Below are 19,391 nucleotides of genomic sequence, written 5' to 3' on the forward strand. Positions count from 1 at the left end.
CAAGAAAAAATCTCAACAAATAATAAGATCGTTATATTCATCACCAACTACATTATTTACATCATATGATTTCTTATGCGGAATAACAATGGGCTCCCAGGTTTGTCGTAAGGCTTTACAAGCTATACAATGGGCATATTAGCCTAATCACAATCCCCTAGACTAGAAAATTGAATGTAGTGATCAAAATTACTATCTAACTACTTCATTATTCTTTGAATGATTAAAAAATGATCTTATATATGCTTCTCTAGCTTTGGCAAAGATCTGTGTCAACCTCAAATGTCTTAATACCCAAGAATGAAACATATAGGTCAGCCACAATACAAGATGATACTTTGCATAGGATGATAACATGTTGCAAACCATAGGAAAGGGTTTCCCTAGGGCCCAAATGCCTCAAGTGATGTTCCAAGTAGATTCACATGCCATGGGGAAGGTCCACAAGGGAGATGTCCCAATTGATACAAAATATTCCGATAGAGAAATAACTTAGTGATGATGAATGCAAATCACATGATTTTTGGATATGATGTAGATGATCTCATGTAGGGTGTAAATCCATATCCACAAGGCAAGAGGAGAAAGATGTGGTGGAATGCGGAAGAAAGTGTTAAGACAACTACAAACTACAATGCACTAAAAGAAATTGTTTTTGGTTGATGCGGGATTGCTCTACAACTAGGGATGCTCCTGCATCATAGTTTAATGGGAATCCAAAATTAATAGATTAAGTCATGAGTAGGGCTTCTTACCGACATTCTTGATCACGAATGTCTTAAAATATATTGCAAAAGGAAGACAATGAGCATTCTAAGGTAGTGAAAATACAAAGGTTTAGAGACATCATTAAAAGTAAATAAGATTTGCAAAGCACTTTGTCTTGAGCTTCCTACATTTTGAGCATCCTAAAATCAATCTACTATCTAAGACTTGGAAAGACCAATCATATAACACTTTTATTTAAATAATTATATAAAAATATGATAGGTCAATCTATAAAATTCTATATGCTTGTACGTCAAAAATGTTTAATCATATAATATTTTTTTAACTAAATAAAGTTAATTTTTATCTAATTTGATTTTAATCTGAGTGAGACTAAGCATGACTAACCCACTACAAAAACTAATAAATAATAATAACCATTTTCTTAAATCCATTATTACTTCAAAAGAAAAAGTGCTAGGATTTTCTAGAAACCCTGAATCCTTTGTGCCTTTTAGTGTAAATAATGTGATGCATAATAATGAATGCATTATACCATGGAAACCATTGATATTTTTATTCAATAAGTGAATTAATGCTAATCATTCTAGAACTTTAATGTCCAACCTATCACATACATTAAATTTGATAAATGTGCATTGTTTATTTTAGTTGTCAAACATATTGATTGGGGCAAAGAAATTCTTGCCTATCTACTCTCCACTCACATCTTTGAAAGGGTGACATTTTACACACATAATTCTCTTATCTAATAAAAAAAAAATCTTTGGCGATAAGAAGACAATATATTTTTTTCATAATGATATGCATTCAATATTAACATGAAAGTGATTACACGTGAAAGGGGACAAAACTTGTGGATATAAAGCTTTTTCAATCTAAGCATTTATGACCAAGATAAAGTTTAAAATATTCCTCATGATCTCTTTGCATCATTCCCATTTCAAGGACAACCCCACCAAACTCCATAGTAAAAGATAAAACATAGAGAGATTTTTTATTTTTTATTTTAATTGAAAATTACTTTAAATTAATAATGCTAACCCATAAGAAACTCTCATCTGGCATTAATTAGGTCAAGTTGAAAGAAATGCAAAATTTGTTTGTATTGTGGGTAGCGGCTATCCAAACATCTAAATAGCACATCATATATAGGATGCATCGTGAATCCAATTGTTTTTGGTTTTGTGCGTAGTTCTTTTGTATCAACGTTTTGGATCATATTATGTGATCCGTCATCACGATGCATCTTCTTTGTTAGTGTATGGGATGTGTTTTAGATGACTGGATAGACAATACTTGTATTGCGAGCTGTTAGAAAGTAGGTAAATTTGATGCCAGATAATAAGGTATAATCTAAACTATTGATTATGTATAGTTATAGTTAAAAAGTTTTTCTTCATCATTAATACATATTATAAAAATATTATGATTTTATGGAATAAATATTTTAATTTAAAGAATTATTTAAATAGAACAAAGTTTATAAATGGAACTTCATCATTATCTTCAAAGTGATTTTGGTATACTATCATATGATGATATAATGAAAATGGGAATAAGCATTATATTATAGAAACTTTAATAAACAAACAAATGATTAAATTTTTGTATTGTCATTTCTATATGAAGTTTAATTCAATGTATTTTGAAATATGAAACTATCATCTATATCTTGGATGAGAATAAATTCGATGACGATCATAGAGTATAATCTAAAATATTGAATATGCACAGTTACAGTTAAAAGTTTACTTAATCATTAATATTGATCATAAAAATATTATGATTTTATGAAATACATCTTTTAATTTAAAGAAATTTCCTAATAGAGAAAAATTTCTTCATCATTATCTTCAAGGAGATTTTGGTATACTATCATGTGTTTGATGATATAATGAAAATAAGAAAAAGATAAGTAATGAATTAATATACTACAAATTATAATAAATAAATAGATTATTAAATTTTTGTATTGCTATGTTTATATGAAGTTTAATTCAATTTATTTTGAAATATGACATTGTCATTTAAATCTTGGATGAAAATAAATTTGATGACGGATCATAGAGTATAATCTACAATATTGAATATATATAAAGAACTACAGTTGAAAGTTTTCCTGGTCATTAATATAGACTATAAAAATGTTATATGATTTCATGAAAAACATATATTAATTTAAATAATTATTTTAATAGAACAAAGTTCTTAAAGTTGATTTGTTGGTGAAAATATAAATGGAACTTCATCATTATCTTTAGGGATATTTTGGTATACTATCATGTGTTTGATGATATAATGAAAATAAGAAAAAGATAAGCAATGAATTAATATACTAGAAATTTTAATAAATAGATGATTAAATTTTTTTATTGTCATGTTTATCTTAAGTTTAATTCAATGTATTTTGAAATATGAGATTGTCATTTATATCTTGGATGAAAATAAATTTGATGACAGATCATAGAACATAATCTGCAAAATTGAATATATATATAGAACTACAATTAAAAGTTTTCTTGATCATTAATATAGACTATAAAAATGTTATGATTTCATGAGAAACCTATTTTAATTTTAAAAAATATTTTAATAGAACAAAGTTATTAAAGTTGATTTGTTGATGAAGATATAAATGGAACTTCATCATTATCTTCAGGATATTTTGGTATACTATCATTTTGTATTTGATGATATAATAAAAATAGGAAAAAGATAAGCATTAAATTAACAAGAAACTTTAATAAATAAATAAATGATTAAATTTTTGTTTTTTCATGTTTATATGAAATTTAATTCAATTTATTTTAAAATATGAGACTATCATTTAAATCTTGGATGAAAATAAATTTGATGACATGTCATAGAATATAATCTAACATATTGAATAGATAATTATAGTTAATAGTTTTCTTGATCATTAATATAGAGTATAAAAATGCAATGATTTTATTAGATATATATTTTAATTTAAAAATTCTTAAATCTAATTTGTTGATGAAGATATAAATAGAAGTTCATCATTATCTTTAAAGAGATTTTGGTATACTATCGTGTGTTTGATGATATAATGAAAATAGGAAAAAGATAAACACTATATTAATATGTTAGAAACTTTAAAACATAAATAAATGCTTAAATTTGTGTATTGTCATTTTTATATCAAGTTTAATTCAATGTATTTTGAAATATGAGGTTGTCCTTTATATATTGGATGAATGTATTTTTATAATATTCCATGAGTAGGATGAAGAATAGGGATCTAGGTGATACAACAATTAATTTTTAATATGATTTTTATAATGTTATTTTCAACTAGTCTACAACCCAATCAAGTTACTCTATTGACACTTTTATTGCAATTTAGTTTGTAACTTTTAGTTTCAATTTTTACAAAAAAATAAATAAAGTTTAAAAAGTTATAAGCATGTTAGGTAATAGTAATATTTTTATAATATTATCTTGTTTTGGACATGGAAATGTGAACTTAAATAAATCTATTTTGTAACGATAAATTTTAATAAGGTAGTTGTTTCTACCTTGTTAATGGGGTACATGTACAAATTTCAAAATGATTAATAATAAAAAATACTTCTCTATTTTAAGGTTTATATTAAATTGAATATTAATGGGGTCTCAACATAAAAAATGAATCTAGGATCTTTTCTTTGGGGTCACAACATAAATATTTTGGTAATGTTTTCTTATTTTCTCTTTGTTCTACAAACAATGAGGCAAAGTTCTAGGTCATGATAGAAAGCATGTACCTTCATACATCTTAGATAGTCAATAATGTAGTCATGAATTGTCGGCTTGATAAAAGACAACCAACTAATGCAACTTCACACAATAATCAATTAACAATAATATTAAGGAATAGCATTAATTCATGAAATAACAACAATTAAATGTTTTACCATTCAAATGTAAATTTATTCTAATGTGGGCATACAACCCAAACCATAAAGCATTACAAAGACTTCAAAAAGTATGAATTAAATGTTAGCTTATATTTCATATAGGCACATAGCTTGGTCATAAGAAAAAATACTCTACTCAAAATATTACTATCACTACTACCTTAGTCAACTCAATTCTACACAACCAATAATAAGAGAAAATTAAACTTCAATATCTCTCAAAACCCATGTACTTGCATACACATATCACTATCTATACACATTCAACTTGTTTCTATAGAGAAGGTTGATTCCCAACAAGGTAGCTACAACTAGCAGTCATAATGGCATAACCTAGTTCAAGAAGTGGAGCAAAGATTGTTGACAAAATCTATTGCAACCAATAATAACTATTAGTTGGGAAGAATAAATATAATTGTTAATGACTTGTGAAAGTATTAGCATAATTGTTATAAAGGAATTTGAATTATATATATAGTCTAGTAGGTGTCAATATTAATAAGAAACTCTAAAAAGATAAAATACCAAAAATAAATAGTAATGCTTGGTTCGTCATAGTGGGGAGGAACTACCTAACATAAGGTTTCAAAGGATCTATTACTATCCTCTCCATAATTATAATAGGTGATTCACACAACTCTTTATATATACTAATATCCACTTCATCTTCAAGTATTTCTCTCTCCCTTGAGTTTGGACTAAATTACTACTTTGAGGAGTGTTTGATTTTCTATATTTCTCTTTTTTGGTGTCATCTCATTCTCTTCCTCTCTCTTGAGAATTACTCTTCTATTTTATCATCAAATTTTCTTCTACCTTTGAGGCATATTGATAAACCTCATCTATTATCCCACTAATGTACCTTGCAGTCTATTATGTAGTTTCTTCTATATGAGTTGCTTGAGTTTTGAAACTATAGAATTATTTTGTTTACTCTTTGATCTTAATCTCTATTCATTTCAAATTTTATAAGTAATTCAATAGATTGAGTTGGTATTTAGGAGAAGAATTTTTCCTTCAAATTTGTAACCATTTGATTTCATGAGTGAACCTTCTCCTTTCATCTTCTCTATGTGTCCATTGACACATGATCCCACTGTAAGGATGCATGGCCTTTCAAATTGGTACTAGAAAACCTCACCCTTATTGTGTTTTCTATTAACTCAAAATCAAGATAATTTTCCATTTCTAAGAAATAATAATGAGATATTTAGTACTCAGGATTCCCTTCTAACATGCAGTTTTTACTTGTGGTTTGTACCCTATGTTGGACATAAATATTAATAATGATTCATTCATATACTCTTCTATTCCTCCTTTGGGCCTTTTTTCATCTACATTCAATGTCTTCAACAACTACACCTCTTCTCTACACCACCTTTATTGATTCTAATCTAGCCACCATTATTCTTAAGATGTCTAAAATTTTAGCATTTTTCAGACTTCTTGGTCTACCTCTATTAGAAATTTCTCTCTCTTTGTAGTTAGAAGATCCTCACACTTACAAAAAAACCTTAATTCACCCTCTAGGGCTAACTCCTATTTCAAAAACCCAATGATCTTAGCTAGTTTAAATACCACTTAAGGTAATCATGAATCATGATCCCATTAAAAAGAAAATAATGTATCCAACTTCACATATATATAAATTCACAAAAATAACAAAGAATAATAGTAATTCAGAAAATAAGAACAATCCAATATTTTAACATTCAAATGTGTTCCCTCTGCAACTTTCCGCTGCAACTTTCCCTCTGCAACTTTCCTGCTCATCGCAATGGTTGTCATTTCTGCAGGGGAGGGCCCGTCATCCCTAGAACCTGACCCCCCCTAGTAACTTGCAGTTGTGTCCGGATCTAGATCTCGTGTTGTGCTCCCAGAGTGCAGGGTGGGCTCCCTTGGTTGGTGATTTTGTTGTTGATGCTTGTAATGCGGTGTTGCACGAGGTTCCCTCCCATGTGACATGGGACCTCCAACTTGGATTCCCTTAGCAAGGTTCCTAAGACTGATGTTGTGGGTCCTTTACCTGGGGAAGCTCAAGTGAGCACATGGAAAGGTTCTCTTGTTGAAAATACTAAGTCGGGGTCATCGACTCTGCTGCCAAAGGTAATTGTTGGTGAGGATGGTCCTGAGATTTGTCTCCCTGATAGTATTATGGATAATATCACCTCCTCCCTACACCTCTGCTTGGTGGGGAGATCCTTGGCCTTCAGACCCTCGATAGATATGGTTAGAAGATGGGTTGGTTCCAAATGGAAACTAAAAGGTAGTGTCTCTATCTCTGTTATGTCGGGTGGGCTCTTTTTATTCAGATTCACTGCAGAAGAAGACTTTATTTACATCATGTATGGTTCATGGTCCTATGGAAAAAACTTCTTAGGTCTCTCTAAGTGGAAGTCAGGGTTTGACCCTAGTGCAGACCTCCTCAGACTAGCGTTGGTCTGGATCAGACTCCCTGGCCTCCCTTTGGAGTTCTGGGATGACACCATTTTTAAATGGATTAGCAACTCTTTTGGTCAGTTCATTGCTATTGACAATGTGACGATGCAAAAGTCTAGACTCATTTATGCTCGCCTATGTGTGAATGTGGTTGTTAACAACCCCCTCCCTAACTTCATAGCTCTAAAATCTAAATGGGGTAAATGGACATAGGTTATTGTCTATGAGAACACCTCCCTTTATTGTCAAAGGTGTGGAAAACATGGTCACGTAATAGCTGACTGGCCAACCCCTCTGCCCCCAAAGGAAAAGCTGAAGGAGAAGTTGTCCTTCCTGGGTATTGTCAATGTGGAGGAAACTCAAAATGTTACCCCCCCCCATCCCCCGGTTATTGACAATATTGAGGATCAGATCAAGGATTTGAAGGGAAGGGAAGTTCCTCAAGATACTATTGAGGAGGGCTACCCCTTCTTGGAAGGTATTCTTAATATGATGAAGACCCTTGACCCCAAGGCGGTACCCCCCTCCTCGGAGATATGCTTGGACCCAGACTTAGAAGAGGGAGAGATCTCCTAGAGGAAGGCAGAACAAGAAGGACTAAAAGTTGAAGAGTGCTTCAGAGAGAAGAAAGGGTACAAAGAGACCACTTCGTTTGTGCGCAAGCAACTGAATCGCAATACTATGGGAGAAAACGGGAGAAGTATATGATGCACAGGGGTTGGGCCCATGCCTCCCAAAGTGAACGTCCTGGACCCAACCTCCTCTTCTTCTGCTACTAGATCTGCTGGGTAAATCATTGTTCTCTCTCATGGAAGTCTTTCTACCCCATCTTCGCCTGTAGATAAAGTGAAAGAGGATTGGCAATAACCCAAAAGAAAAACTAGAGGAAATAAGAAGGTGGATGTTGGAAGTGACTCTAAACCAGGCAGACCATCTGAGAGGACCCTCAAAAATAAGGTAATGGCTAGAGAAATTGCCAGTTGACAACAATTAACTCTGGAGATATCTCAAAAAGGCAAGAAATGAAGTTCCTTTCATGGAGATCAAGGGGCTTAAACAACCCCCAGAAGTAGTATGCTCTTAAGAAATGCATCGTTACCAATAAGGTTGATATTATTCTAATCCAAGAGGTGAAAATGTCCTATCAAAATTTTTCTACTCTAGTGGACAGTATATGGCCGGGTGCTTCCTTCTATTATAATGAGGTGGAAGGCGCTTTAGGGGGAATTTCTACTCTCTGAAATAAGAGCAAGTTGGATGGGCACATTGTTGGCAATTCTCATAGCTTTCTTACTACCAGGTTCACTATGAACAACTTCTCATGGTATTTTTTCAACATTTATGCTCCTAATATTAGATATGGTCGAGCTCTACTTTCGGAGGAAATCACTACCTTCATGACTAATAATAGGGAGGCAATGCTCATGTTAGCCGGTGACTTTAACACCCCTCTTTTTCCCTCCGAGAAGTTAGGAGGTCTAACTGATTACAGTGATAGAATGATTGACTTTGCTAACTTCATTAGAAATAATGAGCTATTTGATCTTGACCTTCAAGGGAATCCTTTCACCTGGTCTAACAACATAAAAGGCTCTAATCTAATTCAGGTCAGGTTGGATAGGTTTCTAATCTCTGTCAAGTGGGACCTTGGAAATGATTCCTCACTCTTGTGTCTCCCTTGCACTATCTCTAACCATTCCCCGATCCTCCTCTCGTGGGTTGATAAGACGATCTCGAGCCCCATACCCTTTAGGTATGAGATTATGTGGCACTCTCACCTGGACTTCAAATAGTGTATCCAAAATTGGTGGAACTCCCCTATTCAAGGTTCTGCTATGTTTAGAATGGCTAAAAAGCTGGAGATAATCAAAAGGGAGGTCAGAGCCTGGAGTAAATCATCCTTTGTGATATCTTCAAGAGAAAGAAGGGGGTTGAAACCAATTTGGACCACCTCCAAAGAACCATTGTGGAGGGGGTCACCTCAATGGATATTCACAAAGGGGAGGAATGTTGGAGACAAAAATGGAAAGAAATCATGAGCCTTGAAGAAATCTACTAGAAGCAAAGATCCAGAATCCAGTGATTAACTGAGGGGGATAGGAACACTTCCTTATTTCATAGGTATGCTTCAAAGCACAAAATGAGAAACACTCTTAGTTCCATTTTCAATAACAAAAATGAAGAATTGGTGGGGAATAGCGAGATTGGGCAATGGGCTTCTCTATACTTTTCTAATTCTTACACTAATGATAGGGTGAGCGAACCTACTGAGGTTAGTGATAAGCTTCTCAATCTTATCCCTCAAGTCTTGAATGATGCTGACAATGAGTTGTTGATGAGTTGTGTGTCTGAAGATGAAGTTAAAGAGGCAGTCTTTGTGATGGTTGCCTTTAAGGCCCCTGGACCGGATGGCTTCCCTCCGGCTTTCTTTTAGGTGTTTTGGGAAACTGTGAAGTATGACTTAATCAAAGCTACCAGGGACTTCATTCGCATTGGGAACCTTCTGAAGAAATTGAATAACACTTTCATTGTCTTGGTTCCCAAAATTCCTAACCCAAATTTTATGACTGATTATCACCCTATCAGCCTGTGCAATTTAGTCTACAAGATCTTATCTAAAGTTGTTGTCAACAGAATCAAACCCCTTCTTGATAGATGTATCAGCCCCTCTTAGAGGGGTTTTGTTCCAGACAGTTAGGTTCTTGATGCGGTCATAACTACCCATGAGGTCATCCACTCCATGGAGAAGAGTCGCAACCCAAGTATGACCCTTAAACTTGATATCTCAAAGGCTTATGATAAAGTTAACTAGAAGTTCATGTATGTTTCTCTATTGAAGATGGGATTATGGGGAAGATTCCTCAATGTTATCAAGCTGGTGGTGGAAAGTGTTCACTACTCAGTGACTTTTAATGGCACCCCTTGGGGATTCTTCAAGGCTGGGAAGGGTCTAAGGTAGGAGGACCCCCTCTCACCTTATTTGTTTATTTTGGTGGCAGAAGTTTTGAGCAGGAACTTCTCCCACTTAATCAGGAGTAGAAAAATCTTGGGGGTGAAAGCTGCTTCTACCCTTTCTCCGATGGTTATGCAATAATTTGTTGATGACACCTTCCTGCTTGGTCAGTCGTCTATTATAGAAGAAAAAGAGTGGAAACACTTGTTGGAGGATTACGTCCTAACCTCAAGACAACTTATCAATTATAATAAGAGAAAAAAATATTTTTTCAACACAGATAAAAATCTCCAAGGTAAACTTTTACAATTCCTTGGATGTTGTGCTGCTAATCTTCCTGATTCCTACTTGGGTCTTCCCCTCATGATTAAGGAGGGTCGCCCCCCAATTCTAGGAGTCTATCTTAGAAAAAAATGCAAAAGAAACTTGTTGGCTGGACTATAAAAACCCTGAGTAGTGCTGGTAAACTCCATCTTCTGTTGGCCTCTCTTCAAGGTGTCCTGGTCTATTTTCTATTGCTATTTAAGATATCCATTGCTATGGCTGAGAAACTTGAGAAAATCCAAAGAAGTTTTTTATGGACAGGGATGGAGGAAAATTACAGACTCAGCTTAGTCAATTGGGAGGTGGTGTGCAAACCTAAGTACATGGGAGGCCTAGGGATCAGAAAATTTTTAGACCTGAACAAGGCTTTGCTAACTAAAATTGGATGGAATCTTGTGAAGGACAAAGCTGACTGGTGCAATATTATGCGGGCAAAGTATTTTAATCACACCCCCTTCTCTTCCCTTATATCTTCTAATGAGCTCCCATCTAGATCAAAGATATGGAACAACATTGTCAAAAACCGGAAGCTGCTTAAATAGGGTCTAAAATGATAGTTGGGCAATGGTGAGAAAAATAGATTTTGGGAGGACAACTGGATTGGTGATAGACCCCTAGATTCTTGTCGCTTCACTTGTCTCATGGGAACCCTCAAGGACTTGCTTGGTCCTCTTGTGATGAATCACATATCCCTCTCTCGCTGTTGGTTGTAGCTTGTTGATGGTCTGGGAGATAATTCTCATTGGGGCCATTCGGTGGGAGAGTTAGAATCTCTTCTTGAGGTGGTCAGGATTCCCTGATTCCCTCATGCTGATAAGTTTGTTTGGGCTATGAATCCCTCAGGTTCTTTCATTGTTAAGTCGGCCTATAATTTCCTGCTCACTCATGTGAATGACTACTACAGCTAGAGAAAAGTGTGGAATTTTCCTCTTATCCCTAAAATAAACTTTTTTCTGATGGATGACTTTGCATGGGAAGATCCTAACTATTGACAACCTTAAAAGGAGAGGCTTCTTGTTAGCCAATTGGTGTGTTCTGTGTAATTGTGTTGAGGAAAACATAAATCATCTATTTATCCATTTCCCCTTTGCTTCAATGGTCTAGCGCAAAGTTTTAAACAAATTCAACTTTGTGTGGACCTTCTTGGAAGACTTGCAGCAGTTTATAAGCAACTGGAAGTGCCCCTCTACTCACCCTTTGATTAGATAGTTTTGGAAACTCATCGCTCCTCATATCTGTCGGCATATCTTGAAGGAAAGGAACAACCGGATCTTTCGTGAGACTAATAACTCTATTGACACTATGGTTGGCATAACAAAAAAGCTCCTTAGGGAGAACATTTTAGTCTGCAAATGGAAAAAACCGCAATTTGCCCCTCTGGTGATGGATCCCAATTGGATTAGGACATGGAATCTACTTGACAACTTCCTCTGATATGACAACTCTAAAAGAATGGAGAGGCATAACACTAGATGGTCGGTCCTGCCCCCCTCATGGCTCAAACTTAACTTTGATGGCGCCACTCGCAATGGAGTTGCAGTAGGAGGTGGAATTATAAGGGATAGCTTGGGCAACCTGATTTTGGCCCATGCAGGGAATTTTGGCTTTGCCTCCAATAACATGGTTGAATCCCTAGCGCTCTTTTGGGAGCTCAAATTGGCTCTTGACATCAATGCTAAAAGATTGGTCATTGAAGGGGATTCTAAGTTGATTATTGAGGCGACTAAAGGTGTTTCCGGGATTAGCTGGATGATTAACAACATACTCAAGGACATATGGTCTATGATAGTTTTTCTTGAGGAATTTCAAATTCAACACATTTATAGAGAGGGAAATTTAGTGGTGGATTCTCTAGCTGTGGCGGGCCTTGAGTTGAAAGGTATGAGGTGCTAGAGACACTTGGAATCACTTTCTAACAGACAAAAATCCCTCATAGGGAGAGACCAAAATTTTACTACAAGCCAATGATTTTCTATGTCCTTGTTTATGGGTGGATGTTCTAGCCCTTATGTGATGTCAAGTTCCAAGAGGGATATTCATATTTGAATTGGGCAGGCTATGCCAAGGTGGCTTTTGGTGGTCCCCATTCTCTCCACCGCATTGGTCTAGCGTTGACGTGTCTGACCACCGATAATTGTGTTACCAAAGGATTGCAGCTTCAACTTTTAATCATTCACTTGATAGACCATAGCAAGTACAACACTTATTGCTATAACTGGAACTTAAGATTTCTCCATAATAAATATCTTGGCAAGTTGGCAGATGAGTTAAGAGGTGTCCTTTCACATGTTTATCAGAGTTGGCGAACACATGCCTTGGGTAACACCATAAAAGATAATTATTGTAGTTTTCACCACACTTTGGCTAAACTTATGTCCATCGTTCTTCTCTTTCACTCTAGTTTTTCTCTCTGCATAACCATTACCAGTCCCGCGTTGCTTACCAACTTCACTCTAGAGGAAGCTGTTATGGGGGAGATTTAGTCTGGGTCGAGCCAGACATCATTGATGACTGCTTCCGTAATGAACCATGTGTTTGGATGTAAGCCAAGGAAGGGGGCATTATCCCATTCATGGAAGCCATGACTGGGTTTGACGAAAACCTCTCCATGTAGTTTTTCAGCAACTGGAATGACAAGAGAGTTGTTATGGGGGATATTTTATTTGAAATTACTAAAGATGTCATTGCCCAGGCTATGAGTCTTTCAACTAAGGGAAGGAAGTGGAGAAAAACTAGCAGGGTCACGGATGAGACTAGTATGAACAGATTCTACAAAAAGGGTGAGGAACCACTCAAGATCCGTGGGGGTTTCAATAGAGAATGCCTACCTTATCCATGGGGACCAGGTGTGTAAAATTATTATGAAATATTTTACCCTTGAGGGAAGATATGGAGTTTTCTATTATTACCATTTCCCATTGCTTGATCTTTGCAACCATGATACTATTTCCTTTCTGTTCTTTTTACTTTATGCCTTAGAAACCATTGTTAAAGAGGTTAGTCATTGCATGAGTCAGGACAACAATTTCACCATTCTCCATCAGGGTTTAATATTTCGGCTCTATAATTTCCATAGGGCCCTATGTCTGCCTAAACCCATCTTTGTTCAACCTGCTCCCTCCCTCCATGGCCCCCCTGTTGGTACTAAAAAGGTAATAAAAAGACTTCAAAAAAGCCTATTACGCCTTGTCAATCCCCTAACCACGCCTCTCTCATTTCCTCCAAAATTGGGGAGAAAAACAAATGCAATCCTTCCGCTACAAAAGCTACCTCCAAGAAACCCAGGAAAGAACCTAAGATCTTGTTAGTTGAGTCTAACACGGAGGATGGTGTGACCCCTCAGAGGTCCAATAGATTTGTTGGAAAACCCCATATGAAACAAATTGTTGTGAGGAAGAACTATGCCGATGAGGGTGAGGAAGAGTCTGAGAAAGTAGAAAGTGATAAGGCTGAGGATAATATGGAGGCCACGAAGGGCTTAGAGTCTTCTAAGATGGATACCAATGCCCTTGACTCTGAAGCTATTAAGGATGATAATATAAACACCTCCCCTTCTTCTGCTACTTCCCCCCCACATAATCAGATTTTTGAGGAGGACGGGAGAAATTTTGAGGGCGATCAGACTGTTTTTGAAGGTGGAGGGAAGGAGGTGGTGGTGCATTGTGTGGGATGTAATGCTATCTTCAAGGACCTGAATAGTGTGAAGAAGAAGTTGGACTATCCGAAGTCCCATGTCAGCAAAATTGCGAAGTTTTCCATTAAAGTCATGCACTCCTCGGCCACTTCAATGTGCCTGTTGCACCAGGAAAAAGTGAAACAAGGTGGGCTGGAAGGTGACAACATGATAGAATTGTTTAAATTCCTTGCTGAAGATTCGACTGGGCTTCTGCTCTCCCAGCAAATGGGAGCTAGAAAAAATGATTAATGGTTGATGCTTTCCTTTTTTGTTATAGTTTTAGTTTCAAGATTGGCTGGATCCCTGTTAAGTTTAACTTCCTTATCAGCCATATGAGGCTTGTCAAGACTCTTGCTATTTTCTTTAGTTTTTATAGTCTAAACAATATGTTTATCTCTAAGGATAGAGGGGTTAAGGTTAGTTTCTTTTTTATTATCTGTTGTTTAAGTTTCTATATGGACAAGATTGTCATCAATCTTGGGATTTTCTTTAGCTGCAGGTGGTTTTTATTTTTGATGATTAAGATAGGGATTGGCTGACTATTGTTTGGCAGTTGTGTGTGTGATGATTTTGCTCTCTCTGAGGCTTTATGTGTATTCTAGGTCAGGCCCCTTGTTTTGGATTCTTTATTATCAATGAGATTCAAATGTCAAATTATTTTGATATAATTCTACAACCTAAACCACAAAGTAATATAAAGACATCAAAAAGTATGTCATATAATTCAACTTACACTTTCGCATGCATCTATTCTAGCCACAAGGAAAAATACTCAACTTTGTATGTTGATATTATTGCTACCTTAAATACCTTTGTCTCATTCATCCAAAAATTAGGAAAAGTTAGCTTTAGTGCCTCCCAAACCCCTTGTACCTACTGGTTCCCAAATTTGTAGGCCTTGAAATTTATAAAAGATCATCCATGTCCTTGTCTATTTTTTGGCCCTTGCCCTTTTTTACCCATTAGCTATATTTTATCTAAGAAATCTTAAATAGGTCCCTTTGTTGAATTTGATAAAACCCCTATAAAATACCAAGTGTTTTCAAGTCTCTAAGCATTCAAAATCCTAGATCCAAAATATTTTGTGAATTTGAAAAATAATACTTTTGTGGGGTGTTGATAGTATATGAAGGACAATACTTTTGTGGAGTGTTGGTAGTATTGTGAAACACATAAAAAATACATGTAAAGATTTATTTTATTCAAGATATATGAAAATTTTATACAAATAAGGGAAACTTATATGAGAGATGTATATCTCTAAATCCATCCAATTTTGCAAAATTAATGAGAGGTATGTATGTCCCAAGTCCATTTAGGTTAGAAAAAATTGTGGAAGAGATGTATGTGTACACATATCTATTTATTGGCTTTGAATTAAGCCCATTTATGTATGTTTTCAAATAATTTAAAAAGCTCACCACATTTATATTCTCATTAGAAGTAGAATGGACAGTCTAAAATTAAAAACTCATTGCACTTAGATGAGGATAACTTTTTTATAAAATTAAAGTTATACTATTTAATTTAGATGCTCCAACTTTTCAATCGCCCTCTTTGCCTCCTTTTGTTCAAATTCCTATGTTTGAAGGTGTTGATAATTTTGTGCATTCATAAAATTTTCAAATCCCTAACATGGTGAAATGATCAATGCTAATGGATCAAGAAATATTCAAGTGTCAAAGGAAAATGATGTGTAATGAAAATCTTTAATACATCACTCTTTTTATATATTTGTGAGCATAAGAAAAGTTTGAAAGTTTTGTTGGTTCACAAAAAGTGATAAGTGGACAAGGTTCAATATGTCAAACTTATATTAGGTTCATTAACCTAAAAAAATCACATTGTTTGTTGTTTTTTAAATGGTCCAACATTACAACAAGGTGAGGGTGAAGAGATGGCTAAGTTAAGCTATCACAATCACCATAAGTTTGTGAAAGTGGAAAATGATGGCATGGCTTGGAATGTTGATAAGTTTATGAGTTCAAACAATTTCCAAATGTATGAAAGGATTAAAAAAATATAAATTTTACATTGCTAATAAGTTCATAACTTTACAAACTTATCAGAAATATGGTATTGCTTAATATGTTCTTCATTTTGCCAGAATTATTACAAGCCAAAGAAAACATCGAATGAAAGAGAAAGAAATAAAGTGAGAATATAGTAGCATAAATTGCACACCTTTAATTAGGGTAGTCGATTTCACACTCTCTTAGCATCCATTTTAGTATTTCTCATTCGTGTATGCATTATAGGACTTCTATTGATTTAATTCAATATTATGAGTCTTATTCCACTTTAAGGACATCATCGCACTCTTATTTGGGCCCTTATTTCTAGGTGAGCCCTTTATCTTTTATTATCACGATATATTATAATTCATGCCCTATTTCAAATCTCAAGACACATTTTCCCCATCCAAATATAATATATTTTCATACAAATCTATTTTCCACATTAGGATCCTATTATCTTGCATCCTTAAAAATTTGAGCCTATTTTGTTTGGACAATGTCACTTTTCTGGGACAATGTCACTTTTTTGGGACACTATGAGAACTCACAGTGTTTGACACTTTTTGACTAAAATTTTGGAAGGCCTATGTTTGACATGATAATGTAGTCATTTGCTGAAAAGACAGAATAGTCAATGTTATGGTAATATTTTTATGGCTAAAGTGGTTGACCAATCTTGCCTTGATGACATTACTCTTCAAATTCAAGATCATGGTTTAACTAATGAAACCAAATCTGATTAGAAGCATCAACTGTGAAAGATTTGGAGGAATGGGAGTTGCATGAAGAATTGTTTTTGCAAGTCATATATATTGGCAAGATATAGTAGGGTGATACAAATACTTCCCCTTTCGATAACTCTATTAAGGATAGGTGGAAAGGGAATCTAATTACTTCTCTTAGGTCCTCTGAAGGGAATCAACTTTCATCTTTCATGGATATTTTGAGAGGGATCATTCATTATTATTCCACTCTATTTACCAAGGATTCTCTTGTTACAAGGGACGAAGAGGATCTTATTATGGAGAGTATTCTTTCATTGGCCTCTAATATGATGAATGAATCATTAATCAAGCTTATCACTTTAGATGAATTAGAGGAGATTGTGTTTTAGATGTAGAAAGGGAAAGCCCCTAACCCTAATGTTTTACCAATAGAGTTTTACCAAAAGTTATAGGAAATTATCAAGCTAGACCTTGTGGAGATGATGTTAGAATCTCAAAGGAATAAACAAATGCTAAGAGCCATGAATTATATGCTCCTTTCTATTATTGATAAAATAGAAGGAGCTAATCTATTGTACCCTTTTAGACCTATACCCCTATGTAATTTTGTCTACAAAATTAATACGAATTTGATTCCAAAAAGACTTAAATCATGGCTTGGTTCTTTATTTTTTGAGGAGCGAGGAGGCTTTATTTCTAGTAGACAAATTCTAGATGAGATTTTTGTTGCAACTCAGGCTATTAATTCCATGAAAACCTTTAAAGAGAAGGCTATGTTTATCAAGCTTGACATGGCCAAAGCCTATAACTATGTCAAATCGGATTTTCTACATAAGGTTTTGGAGGACTTTTGGTTTGGAAGTGATTGGATCAAGTATGAGTTATGTTACCTCCTCTTTCTTAGTTCTCATTAATAGCGAGAGCTCTGAGTTCTTTGGAGATTAATTAAATCTTCGCTAAGGTGATCCTCTTTCAACTTATTTATTTATTTTAATAGGTAAAGGCTTGGGGAGATTTATGAATTTTTGTGAGAGGAAAGGTTTGATTTAGGGATGTAAATGGGGTAACATATTTCATCCCCCCTCTAATTTATATTTTATGGATGATACAACTCTGATGGGAAAGTACCAAGATTTAACAAGGTAGTCAATATAAGGTCTCTAGATATTTACTTGGCAGCCTCAGAACAAAGGATTAATGAGGATAAGTCCTCCATTTTCTTCTTTAATATTTATAAGATTATGTAGTCTAAGATTGCTTGGATCCTAAGATTTCAAAGTGGTTCCCTTCCTTTTTATCTTGGTATTCCCATTGTTTTGTGCTCTCTACCTACAAGGGTTTGGTAGGAAGTTTTAGATAAGTTTCATAATAGAGTTACTCATTAGAACCACAAGTGGCTTTCAACTATTGGGAGAGTGACTCTTCTAAAGTTGGTGATTTAGGATCTCCCTGTATATAGATGTTTTATGCAGATAGCTACTTCAAGATTCATTCATGAGTTTGATGCTCTTTGTTGATAATTATTATGGGCTAGTAATCTAGTTTGAAAGGATTGAATTTTGATTAAGTGGGAATCTATTTGTACGTAAAAATAGGAAGATGGTCATTGGCTTCAAAAGACAAGTCTTAATAGTCAAGTTTCAATGGCTAAGCTCTATTAGAAGTGGTTCATTAATTGGTAGTAGTATTGGGCTAGGATCCTAACTTCTAAGTAATTGAGAGGAGTAGAGATTAATGATGTTCCTTGAGGTAGCCTTGTGGGTAAAGGTTTTATGATTTAGGGCACTCTCAACAAAGGTGCAAAATTAATCAGGGATATTTTGGATTCATATTAAAGGCTTTAAGGCTCTATTCTAGTTTGACTCCTAGGATGGGATCCCACCTATCATTTTAATATTCCTATATTTGAAATCTATATATAACAATTTTCTTGAGACATATTAGAATAAGGTGAAAAACTTCAAATATCTTAGGTTCTGGATCAAGTGGAAACGTTTACATGGAAAAGACCTCATGAGTGGCCTTCAAGGGGCTCTAAGAAGGATCCTTCAGAGCTTGGAAATATTTTGGTAGGTGGAACTTGTAATTCCCTGTAGGGTAGAGAAATTATACTTGGGGCCCAAATTTGAAAGGAAAAATCTTGGTCACTTTGGGTTACCAAGAGTTATATAGGTAGATCCATCTGAGAACAAGTGTTCCTTGCTGGAAATAGGTGTGGAAAAAGTTTACTTGGCCTAAATGAATTTTTTTCTGGTGGCTAGTTGTGTAGAATAGGTGTCTCAATTAGGATAATTTATGGAAGAGAGGATTTTAGGTTCCTATGTGTGTTCAATGTAATAACAATGAGGAATTTTCCTCACATATTTTCTTCTAATGTCCCTTCTCTCAATAAATTTGGCACTTCTAGTGTGAGATCTGGAATAAGGCTTGTGTTCATGCATCCTCTTTGGTCAAGCTCTAGGGTATTCTAGGAATTTCCACATCTAAGAATTTCTTCATTCATATTGCTTGGACCAAACACCCTACTTTTATTCTTTGACAAATCAGGTTGGAAAAAAACTGAAGTATTTTATAAGATAGAAAAAATTTGAGTCATCAATTATA

This window comes from Cryptomeria japonica, chromosome 6, assembly GCF_030272615.1.
Source record: "Cryptomeria japonica chromosome 6, Sugi_1.0, whole genome shotgun sequence".
NCBI lineage: Eukaryota > Viridiplantae > Streptophyta > Pinopsida > Cupressales > Cupressaceae > Cryptomeria > Cryptomeria japonica.